Raw genomic sequence first — 16,191 nt, 5'->3', positions numbered from 1 at the left:
AATACAGCACAAAGTGGATACTTGTATACCAAAAAAATAGTTGGTCTACAAGTTTGTCTATAAGAAAATAAACCAAGAAAATATTTTAAGATTCGATTTTAAATTATTGATTAACTTACATTTGGTCTAAAAATAAGTAAATCTACATAAACTTCAAAAATATGAAATTCATCTTAGAATTTCTTCACATAAACATTTAGATCAAATGTACACCTTTTAAACCCATGATTTTGAAAGTACCTATCAAAATTCTCATTCCAAACTATTAGTGGATGTTTTGGACCATAATGTGACATATTTAATTTGTAAACATGTTTAGGACCTTTTTCATCTTCAAAATCTGGTGGCTAAGTCATGTATATTTCTTCCAATAAATCTTCATTTAATAATCATTTTTAACATCTTTTTTATGAATACATCATCCAGTACTAGCAACTAAAGAAATACTAATTTGAACTATATGCTTTTTGATGATAGGAACAAATGTTTCTTCATAATCAATATCTATCAACTACACACCTACTTCATGAGTTCTTTCCCCACACTTGTGATGTGAATATCTTATGTATGAATGGTGTCTATATAATTCTTTAGACAAATCAAGTTCAAATTAAACCAAGAAGGTATCTTAACATAAATAGTCAATTGAATAAGCAACAATAGACAAAGTTGATTTCAATGTTGTAAAATCATAAGATAGATTATTCTTGGGATTACTACGACATGATAGGTCTAGATCCTAACCTCCGCACCCACACAATATATATTAAGGATGATTGTGGAATAGTGAGACAATCCCAAAGGAGAATGAACCCTATTGTTAGAGAAATAGTTATGGTTGAATTGCAACAGATATATAATGTTGGCTTTTTCTATCCAACATATTATAGACCTTTAATTATTATTGCAAATAAGGAAGAGAAGTAGAGAGATTGTGTCAGCTACAAAGATATTAATTCAACAACTAGAAAATATTACTTTTCTCTTCCTTGGATTGATCAAGTATTGGACACTTTAGCAAGAAACGTATAGCTCTCCTTTCTGGAAGGATTAAGTGCTTAAAATTAGTGAATTATTACACTTGAAGATAAGGAGAAGGTAGCATCTACTTGTCTTTAGGTTACTTGTTCTTATGCAATCTTACCTTTTGTGTCTTTGCTACAATATTTGCACATTCCAATGATCAAAGATCAACATATTCTTAGATCTAACCCATGATTACATGGAATTATATATGGATGACTTCACCACATATGATAACACTTATGAACAAGCATTTGGAAATTTGAAGAAAGAGTTATAGAGATACCATAACCATGGTTTGTCACTCAATAATGAGAAGTGCTACATAAGGGTGGAAGTAGGGGTACTTTTGGCACACTATGCCTCTAAAAAAGGTATTTAGGTAGATCCCACCAAAATTGAAGCAATAAATATCTACTAGTACCTATTAAACAAAAATATGTTACAATATTCCTAGCCATGCAGGCTACTATAGATAATTCATTAAGGATTTTAACAATATTTTATCACCACTATTTGCTTTGCTAAAAAAAGATTAAAAATTTGAATGGATTTTTGTATGCCAAAAATCTGCTCAAAATATTCATTAACAAGGGCACCTATTTTGAGAAGACCAAACAAGAATCTCCCCTTCCACATTCACATTGATTCTTCTAATCATGTTGTTGGAGAAATAATAGAGGAAAAAGGAGGGAATGGTTGAATATGCCATCTATTATGTCAACAAGAACTTGCAAGCAATGGAGATTGGGGGAACCACCTTCTCCATGAAACAAAAAGGTAACTTCTAGGAGGACATAAAATAAATTTTGAAGATGGGAGAGAAAATTAGTTTCCTATATAATGTGTTTAGTTACGAGGAGTTTCCTAGGGTGTAGAAGAATGTTTCAAAGGTCCTTATGAGGTTTGTTATATTTAATGGTCATTTAAAAATATTTCTTCCCTTAAATTATCTATGATTAATCATTTTATCCATAATGAAAAAATTAAATTTGCATTTTGAATTCTTTATTCTTTAGTGTAGTATATAAATACAACTTTGGACAATGAAGAGATGTTTCCCTTCACCAAATCCTTATTTATCCCTTTATCAGTTCAATTTGTCTCTCATGTCAACTATGTTCAACTATGTCATCTTGTCCTCACATTTTCAATCCCTATCACATTGCTAAATTAAACTGTAACAACTATGCTAGGAACCATGTAATCCCCTCCTCTATATTAAATAGCCTTCCTATGAAAGAGAATGCTTCCTATTCAAAATCCCTATGCTCTATTAAAAATAAAGTCCTCACCACCAATTCTCCTATTTCTCCTAAATAGGAAAATAATGCTTTTGAAGACTCTCTGATGATAACTATTTTACATGATAACTTGGGGTCTAGCTTCCTCCCCTAATTAGAAGGCTTCTTTGCTATTTCCCCATCTACCTACGTAACCCCCCTTTACGCTTCCATTCCTCTCCTCAAGAGAAGGAGTATTTTAAAGACTATTCCTTGGACCATTTAGCCACTCAAAACCCCCATACTGTAAGCTCTATGAAGATCTGTATGAAAATTTCAATAATCACCATAAAGCTTACAACCTCTAGAATGAAATCCTAGAGTCATAGCTTATTCTACTAAACCTAGCAAAGAAAAAGATCCATAATTTATAAACCTTAGCCATGGGTAATACTATTTAAAGGCCTAATGAGTTAGTTGATAAGGAGATTCGGCATTTCATGAAAGGTCTAGCTGAAAAATTTGATAGGTTGGGCATTCTAGAGAAAGTGGTGGATAATATCAGGCAAGTTATAAGCTCAAGATGATTCATAGCATCTATCCTAATAAAAATAAAAGTTTTCATTAATATGTACAAAATAATTATGTACTACAAGGAGACAATTAATTATATGATGGTTTGTTACAGTTCTTTTTACAAGAGATTAATAAAAGGAAGTCTAAGCATAAAAGATGGGAGGATGCTACTAGTTTTGCTAGTTCCCCTTTTTGTTCTAGTAAGATGGAAAAGTTAAAGAAAACCTTTAAATTAACATCAATCCCACCTAGAAGGAGAATGCCAACAGAGAACAATCTATCTCAGAAAATTTATAATTTTTAAATAAGGAGCATTAGGCTATCAAAGGCCTCAAAATACAAGGGAAAAGTAGCTAGTCATTTAGTTTTGGCTGGTATCTCCCTGGCCCCCCTATGCTTTTTTTTTCTTGGTCTTTTTGTTGTTCATTGTTTTTTCATTTTTTGGGTATATTGCACCTTATGAGATTGATTTATTCTTCCTTTAATGATAATTTTTAAGTAGGTTTGGGCCATTTCATATATTATATAATCAAAACAAATGATATACCCTACACAACTTTGAGGATGCATCCTTGTGGTTGTAATGATACCTCATAGGCCATGTTTTGAATGTTCCATTCCAAACCATTGTCTCTTGTACAAATAGTATAGAAGATATTATTAAATAAAAAAAAAGAAGAAAGAAGACAATGAAAATATCTAATGAAACAAAATTGCATTCCTCAAAAATTTCCACAAGCCACATATAACAAAGGAATATTTCATAGTTCAATAGTTCATTTAATAAGAAACAAAAAAGATACATAGTAAAATTAGATCAATTTTAATAAAATCAAATAAAAAAATCTATTTACAGTGATGACACATGAGCTATAGGTTTTAAACCCTTGATATGTGATGAAAGAAAGGGAAAAAATGTGACCCCAAAATAAGTTAGTTAGATTGAATCAATGAGAGAGTTCATGTTATTCATTGGCCAAGCATAGATAGAAAAATGAAACACTCTTAATTTAACAATATTCTATTTTCATATCTAGAAATAAAATTATAGATGGAGCTCAAGATCATTTTTATAAAACCTATTTATCTTAAAATTATTACCAATAAAAAGGAAACATATTAATTCTAAATTATGGAGATTACAGTGGATTCAATAAAATAACACTAATTTTTTAACAATTTTTTAAAGGGGGTGAACCGTTATACTAGGCACATAAGCTGTAGCCACTCTTTATTTGAGATCGACCTATGAGAGGCACAAGAACCATAAGAGAAATTCATTTTATGAATTTACCTTGTTGGTTTGATAAATCCCCACCTCTTATAATAATATTTATTAAAATATAAAATAGAAATATAAGAATTGAAGAAACTAAATAAAATAATAAAAAATGTAGTAGCTTGCCAAGTAAATAAGAAACATTGTAATGCAATCTAGTCGTGGAAGCTTCCTTTTTAGATTCATTCTAAATTGTATATGGGATAAGAAAAAATCCAAGAAAAACCTTTAGACTTGTGATAAAAAAAATGAAAGCAAAATATAGAATAAAAATCCCCTCAGGCAAATAATGAATGTTAAGGTTTCCTTTTTATCTCTTTTTAGCCAAGATCCAATTAGGTCATTGAAACATTCAAATAAATTTATTCATTTTTACTCTATTTGTTTTGTTTGATTTGTTTACGACTCTTCAAATTCTTTTGTATCTCTCCCTTTCCTTAATGAGAAGATATAAGAATACAAAAATAATAATAAATGATAAAAAAAATTTATTAAAAAAGTGATTGGCATATATAAATGTATGCATGAATGTACTTTATTTAAAGAAGACATACATACTAAATAATGGAATAAAATTATTGTATGGGCTGATTTGATATTAGTATGTAAGCTTTCATGGTTGAAGTTTCTGAAATCAAAGTGAAGAATTTTTTGGGGGGTTTATTAAGTTGAGAGGTCTAAGTTGAAGTGTGAATTCATAAGTGCTTTGAGTTTAAATAATTATTGTTAGCCATCTAGAAAATGAGAAATTTAGAATTCATGTAGTCATGATTAGAGATTAGTGTATTCCTCAAATTGATGTATATGAATAACATCACCATTAAGACTTCAAAATATTACAAAGGTTTGTTACAAGAATTTCAATAGGAGCTTGATAAAAGGAAGGATAAGCATGTAAGACATGAGGATCCTACTCATTTGTTGGTTCCCCTTTTTGTTCTAATAAGATGGAAAAGTTAAAGAAAATCTGTAGACTAAAATCAATCCCACCTACAAGGAGAATGTTAACAAAGAACTATCTTTCTTTGAAAAATATAAGTTTTAAATAATGAGTGGTAGGTTATTAAGGGCCCCTTTCTTTAATGAAAAGATAAAAAATACATTCTAAATAACAATAAATGAATTAGATGTTTCCATTAATGAAATTATTGTTGTATATATGTATGTATGAATGAATTTTATTTAAAGAAGGCATTTACATATTAAACAAGAGACACAATGCATCAAGTTCCTACCAATAATGTGGTTAATTTGGAGCAGACAGTTAAAAAGGAGGAAGAAATATAGATATATAGAGATAGAGAGGCAAATAGATATAGTTATAGAGGTCTAGGAAGGGAGAGAAAGAGAGAGAGAAAGGGTAGACATGCTTAGATATAGAGGGGAGAGATGAAGACAGAGGGAGATAGGTAAATAAAGAAGAAGAGATAGAGAGACATAGAGAAAGAGAGAGAGGGAGAGAGATAAAGGTATATAGATAGTGAGATAGAGTAAGAGCGGGGATATACAATAAGATATGTAGAGAGGGATAGAGAAATAGGTGGGGATAGAGAGAGAGGAGGGAGAGAGATATATATGGGAAGATTCTTTTTGTTATTGTTACTATCCTCTCACTAAGTATAGCATACTACACTCATTGTACATTGTGGAAAATTTTCATATGGTAATTATTAATCGTTGGTTGCTATTTGCAAAGAAATGTTTTTGTGTATTATGATGAGCTTTAAATAATCGCCTTGTCAAATAGGTATTAGACAAATCATTTGCATTAATAATAACACTTATTCTCCTCTAAAGGGCACGCGAAATGATAAATTAATCAAACATCTAAGGCTATTCCATATATGTATAATAATAAATATAACTTAATTATATACTTTTAATATTTTGTATATATATTTAGATAACAATATAAATAAATAGTAAACATATAATATATTTAATGTTCTAATCAATATTATATGTAAAAATTATATATATAATAATAAATATAAAATCTATATATGAAAAATAATAAAAAATAAATCATTTGAACTACCAATTAAAAACAAATAAATTCAATCTAATTTTGTATAACTTGAAAATGTGTTACCTCATAATATTTAGTAATTAAGAAATAAAATACAATACATTTGACAATAAATATGAATTAATTAAAATTTAAAATTCAATATATTGGATAAAAAATATTAATTACTTAAAATTTAAAATTCAATATACTTGATTTTATGGATATTGATAAATTTAAATTCAGAACCCAATACATTTAGTGGTCAATATTAATTAATTTAAACTCAAAACCCCATACATAATTCTTTTACAAAATATTGATAATATACATGAAAAAAATTAAATGTAACATGACACATGATTTTTTTAAGTTTTTGATCATTAAATAGTTGGGTTTAAATATTAAAAATAAGTGTGCCAGGGGCCTAGATTGATTGGCGAGAGCTTATATACATTAGGTGACAATATGACCCATGAATAATTGATAAGATTTTCTAAAGAAGACTCATTTTTTCTTTTGGTAAGAAATCAAAAATCAAAAGAATGTCAATACTCTCCAAGTCACCCACTATATCTTAGCTCAAATTTACATATATATAATACTCAATTCAACTATATCTATCTTTATGTTATTCAGTTTCATGTTGACTTTAGCAATTCCCCCAAGGCTTGGTTGTTGTGGCCATTTAAAGTAGGGATGCATTGTATAGCTACATAAATATCCAATGTGTCATAATTCCATAGGTGTTTTTTTGGCTACCAACATGAGTGCCACTTCTAAAATTGATGCCTAGATAGGTGCCTATGCTCTCAATAATTTTCCACTATTTTTAGATAATTGTGATCACAAAATATAATTATGACATGACTATAATGTGGTATCATATAATTAATGATGTTTAATAATTTTAGGAGAATATCTATATCAGCAATGATATTCTCAACTCCATATGCCTGTTTATAGATTGTAAAGGTCCCGTTTCCAAACATTTTGGCACCAACCGTTTTCATTATATTCATTGGACTCAGAGACAACCTAGGTGGAAGCCTTTCATACTTCAATTATTCATGACCAAGGAGGTAATAGATCAATTTATTTTACACCTTGGAGAGTGTTTTTTCTTTAATATCAGTAACACAAATGAAGCTATTTGGAGCACAAATCCTTTAGGAAACTTTTCTGTCTCTTCAACTTATTACATAATAGAGAAAAACCTTAGAAGACTAGACTTTAGATGGAACTTGATATGGGATAAAAAAACTCACCCTTAAAATTAACATATTTTTGTGGACAAATTACAACAATATTTTGGCTTTAACAACCTCATCATAAGGGGCCTCAATTTGGTTAATAGTTGTGTATTATGCTCAATGGAAGACGAGTCAATGAATCATCTAATTTTGTATGGCAGTTTTACCAAGGAGGTTTGGGATGAGGTATTATCTTCTCTATAAACTAAATGGATTTTTCTGTGGACTACAAGAAGCTGCATTGAAATTCAGAGGGATATTTCCTCCTTCAAACACCCTTTTTTGATGGAACTTTAGAACCAAATCCCCCACTTCCTCTCCTAGTGTATTTGGAAGCAAAGTAACAACAAGATCTTTAGGGAGGATTTCAAGAACATCGAAGAGGTTCTTGAAATTATAAAGAATGATTTAAAAGAAAATATCAATTGTATGGAACATTAAAAAGGTTCCTAATCTACTACTTACTTTGAATTATATGTCAGATCAAAATGGGGAGTTACTTGTTGTATGGAAAAATTCAAAATTGCTAAGAAGTTTATCTGACAACATATTGAATGAAAAAAACCTAAAAAATGAATGGGTGAAGCTGAACTTTGCTAGATGTAGCAAAGGTAATCTTGGAATGGCAGCTATTGGAGGTATAAATTACATGATGATAGGGGAATAATAATAGAGGACTATGCAAAAAAACTTGGGACCAAGACCAATAATGAGGCTGAGGTGATTTCTTTTTGGTGGAGTTCAAAGAGGATCATAGTGCATCCAGATTTCAAAAAGTAGTCATTGAAGGTCATTTCTAAATTATGATAGATCTCATAAACTCTGTGACTTCCCCACATGGAAAATAAGAATTTTTATTAAATATAGTAGACATATTCTCACTCTCATATGACTCTTGCAAGATAAACATAGCTATAGATAAGGGAATGAACTAGTGGATGCCTTAGAAAATGAAGACCTTAAATTTGATGAATGGAACTATTGGGGAAATGATAGGGATATTCTCTTTTCAGTCAAGAATATTTTGATTGATTACAGGAAAGTGGATTTTATTAATCATGTAGGGAATTAATTTATTTAATACTATGAAAGGTACCTTTATTATTTGGGTGATCAAGATGTATATCAGGTTGATGAATTATTATAAGGATATGACCAACTGATCAAACAAGATACAAGGGGTAGGCATTGACAAAAAGCATGTGAGAAACCAAGTACAAAGGAATAATCATAAATAGTTAAGTGTTATACATCATCTTTTTTATAATTTCATAGGATTTATTTATCTTCATACTAGGTAGTTGTACATAGCCTCCTTTGAAATTTCCTTCTCACTTTCTCACATGGTAGGTAAAGAGACACCTTAATAATGAGTTATCTATTGAATATTGGATTCCTTTTGGAAAGATCTACTAAAAGTAATTTTTTTCTCTCTCTTCTATGTTTTGAGTTTCTTTCGGTGTTCGTGTCTATGGATTGTAAATGACCCACCATGAGAGGAAAAAGGCTGCGAGTGGAACACACATCCTTTACTTTCCTTAAGAAGAATACTAAGATGTGCAAGATATTTGAGAGGGGAGGGATTACACCTTTCTTTAAAGTTATGAAAGGAAAAGATGACGAATTATCATCCCAATTTATGAATAGCTAGAAAAGTGGCCAAGTTAAAGTGGGTAGTATTAAAATTAATGGGTCTAAGGTGATTGTAAATAGGGAGGAAGATCAAGAAGGAGATTATATTGAGGAATAAGATGAAGATTGTGGGGATGAGGATGACACTAATAATGAGGAAGAGAAAAACAAAGATGAATAGAAAAATGAAGAGGACAATAAAGATGAGTTATTTTATAGAGCTTGGTGGATGATAATTAAGATACTGGGTATGATAGGAAAGATGAAAATGGAAATAATAAGATAGGGCATAACACAATTATTATTTATTTAAAAAATTAAGGCATTCAACTTCAAGGCTATGTGATAGGGCATAACATTATTATTATTTATTTATTATCTACTTTTAAATTTAGAAGTTTAAAAGTAGATAATAAATGCACATAAAAAATTAGAGCAGAAATCTACCAAAAACGAAGAAAAATCATCAAACACTGACTTAATTGTTTTTCGATGTTCAATTATATACTGGACGCTGAATCATATCATAGAAAAGTAATGATAGGAATATTCGACGGGAGCAAAGTCACATTTTTTCACTTTGTGGCCTTACTTTAGAGATTCCCATGTACAGTTTGTTCCATTAATAATTTAATATCGTAAAATTTGTGTGGTTCTTTAATAATGTAAGCAAAGTTCAGTGGAAGTACAGTAAAAAGGGAGGAAGCGCGAAGTTCAGTGGAAGTGCAGCAAGACGGAAATGATTTGAAACATGATAAATCCTTTCGAGACCTAACATAAATAAAAAGGATACCATTCTACCTATTCTCAATTAGAGATTCTATTAACAATCTTGAATATCCTATTTTCATTTTATGTCTATTTCTCATATTTGATTGTCATCTTGTTCACTATTCCCCTTGTTAGCTTACAAGAGTTTAAGGCGAGTTGTATGGGTGCATTGCCATGCAAACGTAGATTATCACGATTTTGCACATCAAATCCTTAATTTCTTACTTTTAAAAGGTGTGCAATAATAGAGATTTGGTAAATTGTAGAGAAATGCAGGTCACCCTTTAAAATAATCCATTTCAAATATGTTTTGTGATCCTATGAGATATTTTTTTAGTAGAATCTCATAACTTTTGATAATCTTATACGTTCTTATTATATATGATATAGCTCAAGACAATAATGACAATGATCAATAATGCGGAATATAACACTTTTTAAGTTGTTTTGGAGTAGACAAATGTATAAAGATTTTCTTACCATATCTACTGAGTTAACATGATGGGAAATTTAAAAAAATGTAATAGTAATGATAACTAATATTATGCATCACTCAAAATCTTGTATGTACTATCATAAGTTTATGGGATTTATTCTATGTTCATAATTCATTTAATATTAAAATATATTTTAAACACAAGTGAAATTAATTATTCTATTTGTCAAACTTATGATAGTAACTCCTTTTCAATTAATCTTATTGTTTTAATAAAATAAAACTTATTTGTCCTTAATTCTTATTAACAACTTTGTTTTAAAAGATATTTGAAAAAATATAGATATGTTAGTTTAAAGACTTTAAAAAATAATGATGATAAAATTGGCATTGGACAATCCTAAAGATAGAGCCGATTCACAAATTTAACTACCATACATTTAGCTATCATTATTTGATTCAACATATAATATTTTTTTATCAAAAATGAAATAAAGAACTACATGATACAATAGTTAATGACTCAAGTGAAGTAACACCGAGACTCAAATTGCACAGACTCATAAACGTATCACTTTGAAACCCATATCAGCAAGTTGAAAACAGCGCATTGGGAATATTCTCAAGGATAGCTTGTTTTATCCTCAATCTAGAGAACAAATGTATACAGAAGCTGGATAACAGTGAGCAATATATAGATTGAAGAATACGAAGAAACAAAAACTGAAATGGTGGTGCCAAATTACTTATGGTATATTTTTCGACACTATAGATTCTCTACGTTGGATCATCAAACACTCTGAGTGAATCATTTTTCGATATTCAATTATATAGTCGACGCTGGAATCATATCATAGAAAAGTGACGATAGGAATATTCGATAGCGGCAAAGTCATATTTTTCGCTTTGTGTCCTTAAGAGATTCCCTCAGAAGTCTGTTCCATATATAATTTAATACCATAAAACTTGTGTGATGCTAAAATAACATAAGAAAACTTTAATAGGACAGAGGAAGCACGAAATCAACTTCTTTGGACAGCAAGATGGAAATAGTTTGAAACATGATTAACACTTTTGAGACCTAACATAAATAAAATGGCTACTATTCTACTTATTCCGAATCAGACAAACTGTTCACAATCTTTAATATTCTGTTTACATTTTATGTCTATTTCTGATCCATTATTTTGTTAGAATATTTTGGTCAGCTGGGCTTAAAGAGCACACTCCAAATATTGACCGCTTGAATAGTTCACATAAGACCTTCTCAACCTTCCATTTTCTATTCTTTTTTTCTGTTGCACTCCTCTGATCACCCGCTCAATCCATTTAAAAGCAACAGCCTCCATTCTTTTTCTGTTGCACTCCTTCAATGGTTAAGATTAAATTTCAAATTTGATTCTGCGTTACCCGCTCCCACTTAGAAGCAGCAAAAACAATTAACAATTAAGTAAAATCGTAATAGCAATGGCAAGGTCATGAGAAACATAATATGTAGAAAATGAATATAAAGAACGAATTTTAATTTTAATAAAAACAAAATAAAATGAAAAAAATAATTAACAATGTGGAAAAAATTAAAAACTAAAACTTCATATAAAAATATATCAGCCTAAAAAATAGCTATTTAGAACAAAAATATCCTTTCACCCATTAAAATGGGCAATGGAGCCAAACCATCATATTTCTGGTAACATAGATTCTCAGTCATCTGCCACTCCAATCCTTATGGAGCTTCCAATCTACAATGACCCTACAACTGTAACCAGGTTTAGCTGAGAGTTACGAAGCTCAGCTTCATAGGAGAGTATGATGGAAATTCTCCAAACCATAGAAGACAATAACATCACTACCATAAGAATCAATTTACTTCCTTCTGCAACCGACATGACCTATAGTGGCTCTAACAATACCAGAGTGACAACACTATACCTTTTGCACTGCTAGATTGTAAATTTTTTTCTAAACTTGCACATCACAGTAGAATCCAGCTACAAAGAAAGAAGTAAACTTGCAGAAACAGAGAGAAAATTTCAGAGAAGAATGAAAATAAAACTATTTCATTTATTGATTTACAAATGAATGACTTAAAATAAATAGAGCCTCTGTGAAAGAAGGAAAAAACAAAAGCCACAGAGAAAAAAACAGTAATATAACTATCTACCTTGGTTAGCTTACAATAAATCAAGCAATAGCTGCAATAACCCATAAAACATTGATAAAACAGATCACGGTGTTTGTTATCCAAAAAAATCAAGGAAAAAACGAAAAATAGATCGAGTAGATTGCCTTGTTGTTCAAGATTGCGCTAACACCCCCCCTTAAGTCTAACTAAGGCCTTCTCATTCAAGATTGTGCTAACACCCCCACTTAAGTCTAACTAAGGAGACTAATGCCTAAGGAAAGAGGAAAGAGGAAAGAGGGAAAACCCAGTGGGAACAAAACCCTCCCTCAAAATTACAAAAGATTCAACAATATGAAGTGCATAAGAATGTCCTTTGAGATACAAGAAAAATGTGGTCAACGGTCTGCCATAGTGTTGAATGAAGAACCTCCTAAAAAGTCAAGATGATGATCAAGATCAAGAATTTATATGAGTGCCCCAAATTACACTTCTCGGCAAAGCATATATCTGTTGAAGATACAGAAGACAACAATTTGCATGAGTGACCCCAATGACACTACTCGAATAATAATCAGATGGCAAACAAAGGCAAAACATTTGATATTCGAAGATGTAGGTGGCACATGAATATGCACTAGTGACCCCAATGATACTACTCAACCATACAAGAAGAAGCTGCTATTCAAAAAAATAGGTGCCAATAGTCTAAAGAATTGATCAAACTCGGAAACAAAACCAAAGAATTGATAGGGATATCCAACCTAATCTCGTGGTCCAGGACATTGGACCCACCAGATTTGGTTAAATTCATTTTTTTTGGTGGGGGGCTCTAGGTTTTGTATTTTCCTGCTGCTAGATTTGAACTTACTTGCTGCCCACCTTTGGAGGATTGATTTTCCTGCTACTGTTAGTTCCCAGAGTCACCGTAACCTCCCCTTCTTTCTTTGGTCTATACTCAGGGTCCTCTGTATCCTTGATATCATGCCAATCCATGGAAGTACCACTATCATCCTCATCCATCTCTGTCTTAGAAACCAACTACACATCAGGGTTAGAGGAGAAAATGTGGGTGTTTATGATGAAAATGGATAACAACAATATTGAAAGGCTAAATGAATTCAACCACAAAACCCTAGCCTAACAACAACAAAGATCCACAATAACATATGAAGATTACCTAAGATAATGCAAATCAAATGAAATCACAAATATTATACCATCACATGTCCAATAGGATTTGCATCTTCATTCTTCCTATCTCCATTGATCTTGCTTGATATATTTGCTCTCAGATTTTATGTGTGCACAAGAGCTCAACAAAGAACAAAAATGTGGTTGCAAGTAGGCTTGATCACATATGAAAGTTCGAAAGCATAGAGTAGTCAGGTAGAATGTATAGGATTGAATGAATAGGGTTGATAATGAAGGAAGCATCTCCTTATATACAAGATACTATAAGAAATGGAGGGACAAGATTGAGAGGTGTAAAAGATAAATGGTCGGCTATGATTAGAGGGTAGGTAAAGAAATAAGAAAATAATAAGAGGGTAGGTAGTGTAGGAATTAAGAGATGAATGACATGTGTCATATGTAGAAAAGGCTAATGAATTAATTAAATAAATAAAGATTTATTTAATTAATAGAGGAAGTGGGATCAATTAAATAAATAAAAGTATTTATTTAATTTAGAGAAGAGGATAATTTAAATAAATAAATGTATTTATTTAAATGTGAAATAAGGCTAGAAGAGGATAAATGAATTAATTAAATAAATAAAGATTTATTTAATTAATAGAAGAATTAGGTTAAAATAATTAAATAAATAAATATATTTAGTTAATTAGACATGAAAATTTTAGGTGTCTACATTTTGCCCCTCTTTGAGACAATGCAGCTTGTTGCGTTGTTTCAAAGAAGATAAGATGAACTGATACAAAGTTGCCCCAAGATGGGAATGATATGCCCCCTCGAGAGATTGGATGAAAATGTCTGAAAAGATCAAAGACAATCTCTCGATAAGAAAGAAAGGCTAGAATGGACTAACAAGATAGAGTGACAGAGTCACGGGATAAAGAAGACTGACTCAAGAGACTAGGGCTAGGGTAGGGCTAGAGTAGTCTATAAGATAGACCACAAGGGGAAAACATCCTCATTGTAAGGACCAAGCCAATTTGGTTCGAATCTGCCCTTCTTATCTCTGTCTTGCTAACTTTTAGGATGTTCTCTGAGAATTAAGTCACCAACCTCAAATGTACGAGGCTTAACCTTATGATTGTAACTACCACTTTCCTTGACTGAATGATATGTAGCTCGAGTGACTGTCTGCCTTGATAAAAGAACTGAGATAGAATTACTACTGTGTGCAATACACAGGCTCATATGTGTGTCACTTGAAGAAGCTTAGGCATCCCTAATAACAAAGTCCTTCGAGGAAGCTCCATTAAAGGTCCATGATGTATGGCCAAAATGGGATGGATGTGTGCAACAAGTGGATGAGTTATGAAGGTTTGTGATTGCAAAAAGAAGTGAAAGTAGGATAGCATGATGGAGACTTAGGATCAACAAATATTATTTTTGTCTTGAAATTTTAGAACTTTTTCCCCTAGTTGTTTTGATATTAGGGGAGATCAACTCTTGTTATTTTTCTTTCATAGGATTTTTATCCTTGACTTTGAGTTTTGTAGAATCCAATAGCTTTTGATTTTGATTTGGACTAAAGGACTTTTCTTTATTTTTGACTTTTAGATTTTTCTTTTCAAAGCTTGATTTTTGATTCCCAATGAGTAAGGGCTTTTGTAATTCTTGTTGATCCAAGTCTGGAAGTGGAGTGGAAATGGAATGAGCAGATGATATGGTAAGGCTATGTGAGTTCTCAAGAAGGCCAGCGATACACTCAATATATTCTTCGCTGGAACCACTCTTAGGACTATTGATATCAAGAGATGCTTGCACCACTAGAGGAGATTTGCATTCAGACTTAGTAGCCATAATACTAGGTGGTTCGTACCCAATTCCTTGACATTGCAAATTGTTTGTAGATTGTTCCCATCGAATGAATACCTTAGGAGATAGTGGGAGTTGATCAACATGAAAGATATACTCACCACATCCCATCTCTTTAATCTTAAACTTTTCTTTGATCTCTGCTTGTTTTGATGTAGAAGATTTCAAGGATTCCGGATCAACATATGCTGACGATGGAGTTGCTTCTCTATTAACTGGAATTATTGTTTCTGAACTAGGTCGCAGATTGTTGCAATATATGAATGGATTTGGATCAGCTTTGATGCTCACTTCAACTCCATTGTGTGGAAACATGATACATTGATGATATATAGATGGTACTGCGCTCATCTCATGAATCCATGGACGTCCTAGCAATATGCTGTATGTGAGCTCTAGATAGAGGACTTGACAAACCACATCTTTTGTAACTAGCCCAACTCTGAGAGGTAAAGTGATTGTGCCCTTGGATGAGCTCTCTTCGTCATCATATTCTTTGATGGTAATTTTATTTGTAGCATCCACAACTTTTTCAAAATATCCCAAATGCTTAAGAGTGCTCAATTTACATATATTGAGACCAGCTCCTCCATCTATCACGACTCATTTTATTCGATGTTTGTGTAGGAAGGCTTCAATGTGTAAAGGTGCATTATTTGGTTCCCTCACGGAGGCGTCATCAACTTCTGTGAATGTAAGGGAGTGTGGAACGGAAAGGTATCCCACCATGGCTTGAAACTGGTCCACGTTCACATCAGTGGGGATGCAAGTGTCTCTCAAAATTTTGTCAAGAATGGCTTTATGTGCAGGGGTTATCGCAAGAGCTCAAGGATGGAGATAAGCGCGGGTGTCTTCATTAACT

This window comes from Cryptomeria japonica, chromosome 10, assembly GCF_030272615.1.
Source record: "Cryptomeria japonica chromosome 10, Sugi_1.0, whole genome shotgun sequence".
Taxonomy (NCBI): domain Eukaryota; kingdom Viridiplantae; phylum Streptophyta; class Pinopsida; order Cupressales; family Cupressaceae; genus Cryptomeria; species Cryptomeria japonica.
Note: the sequence above shows the minus strand (reverse complement) of the source record.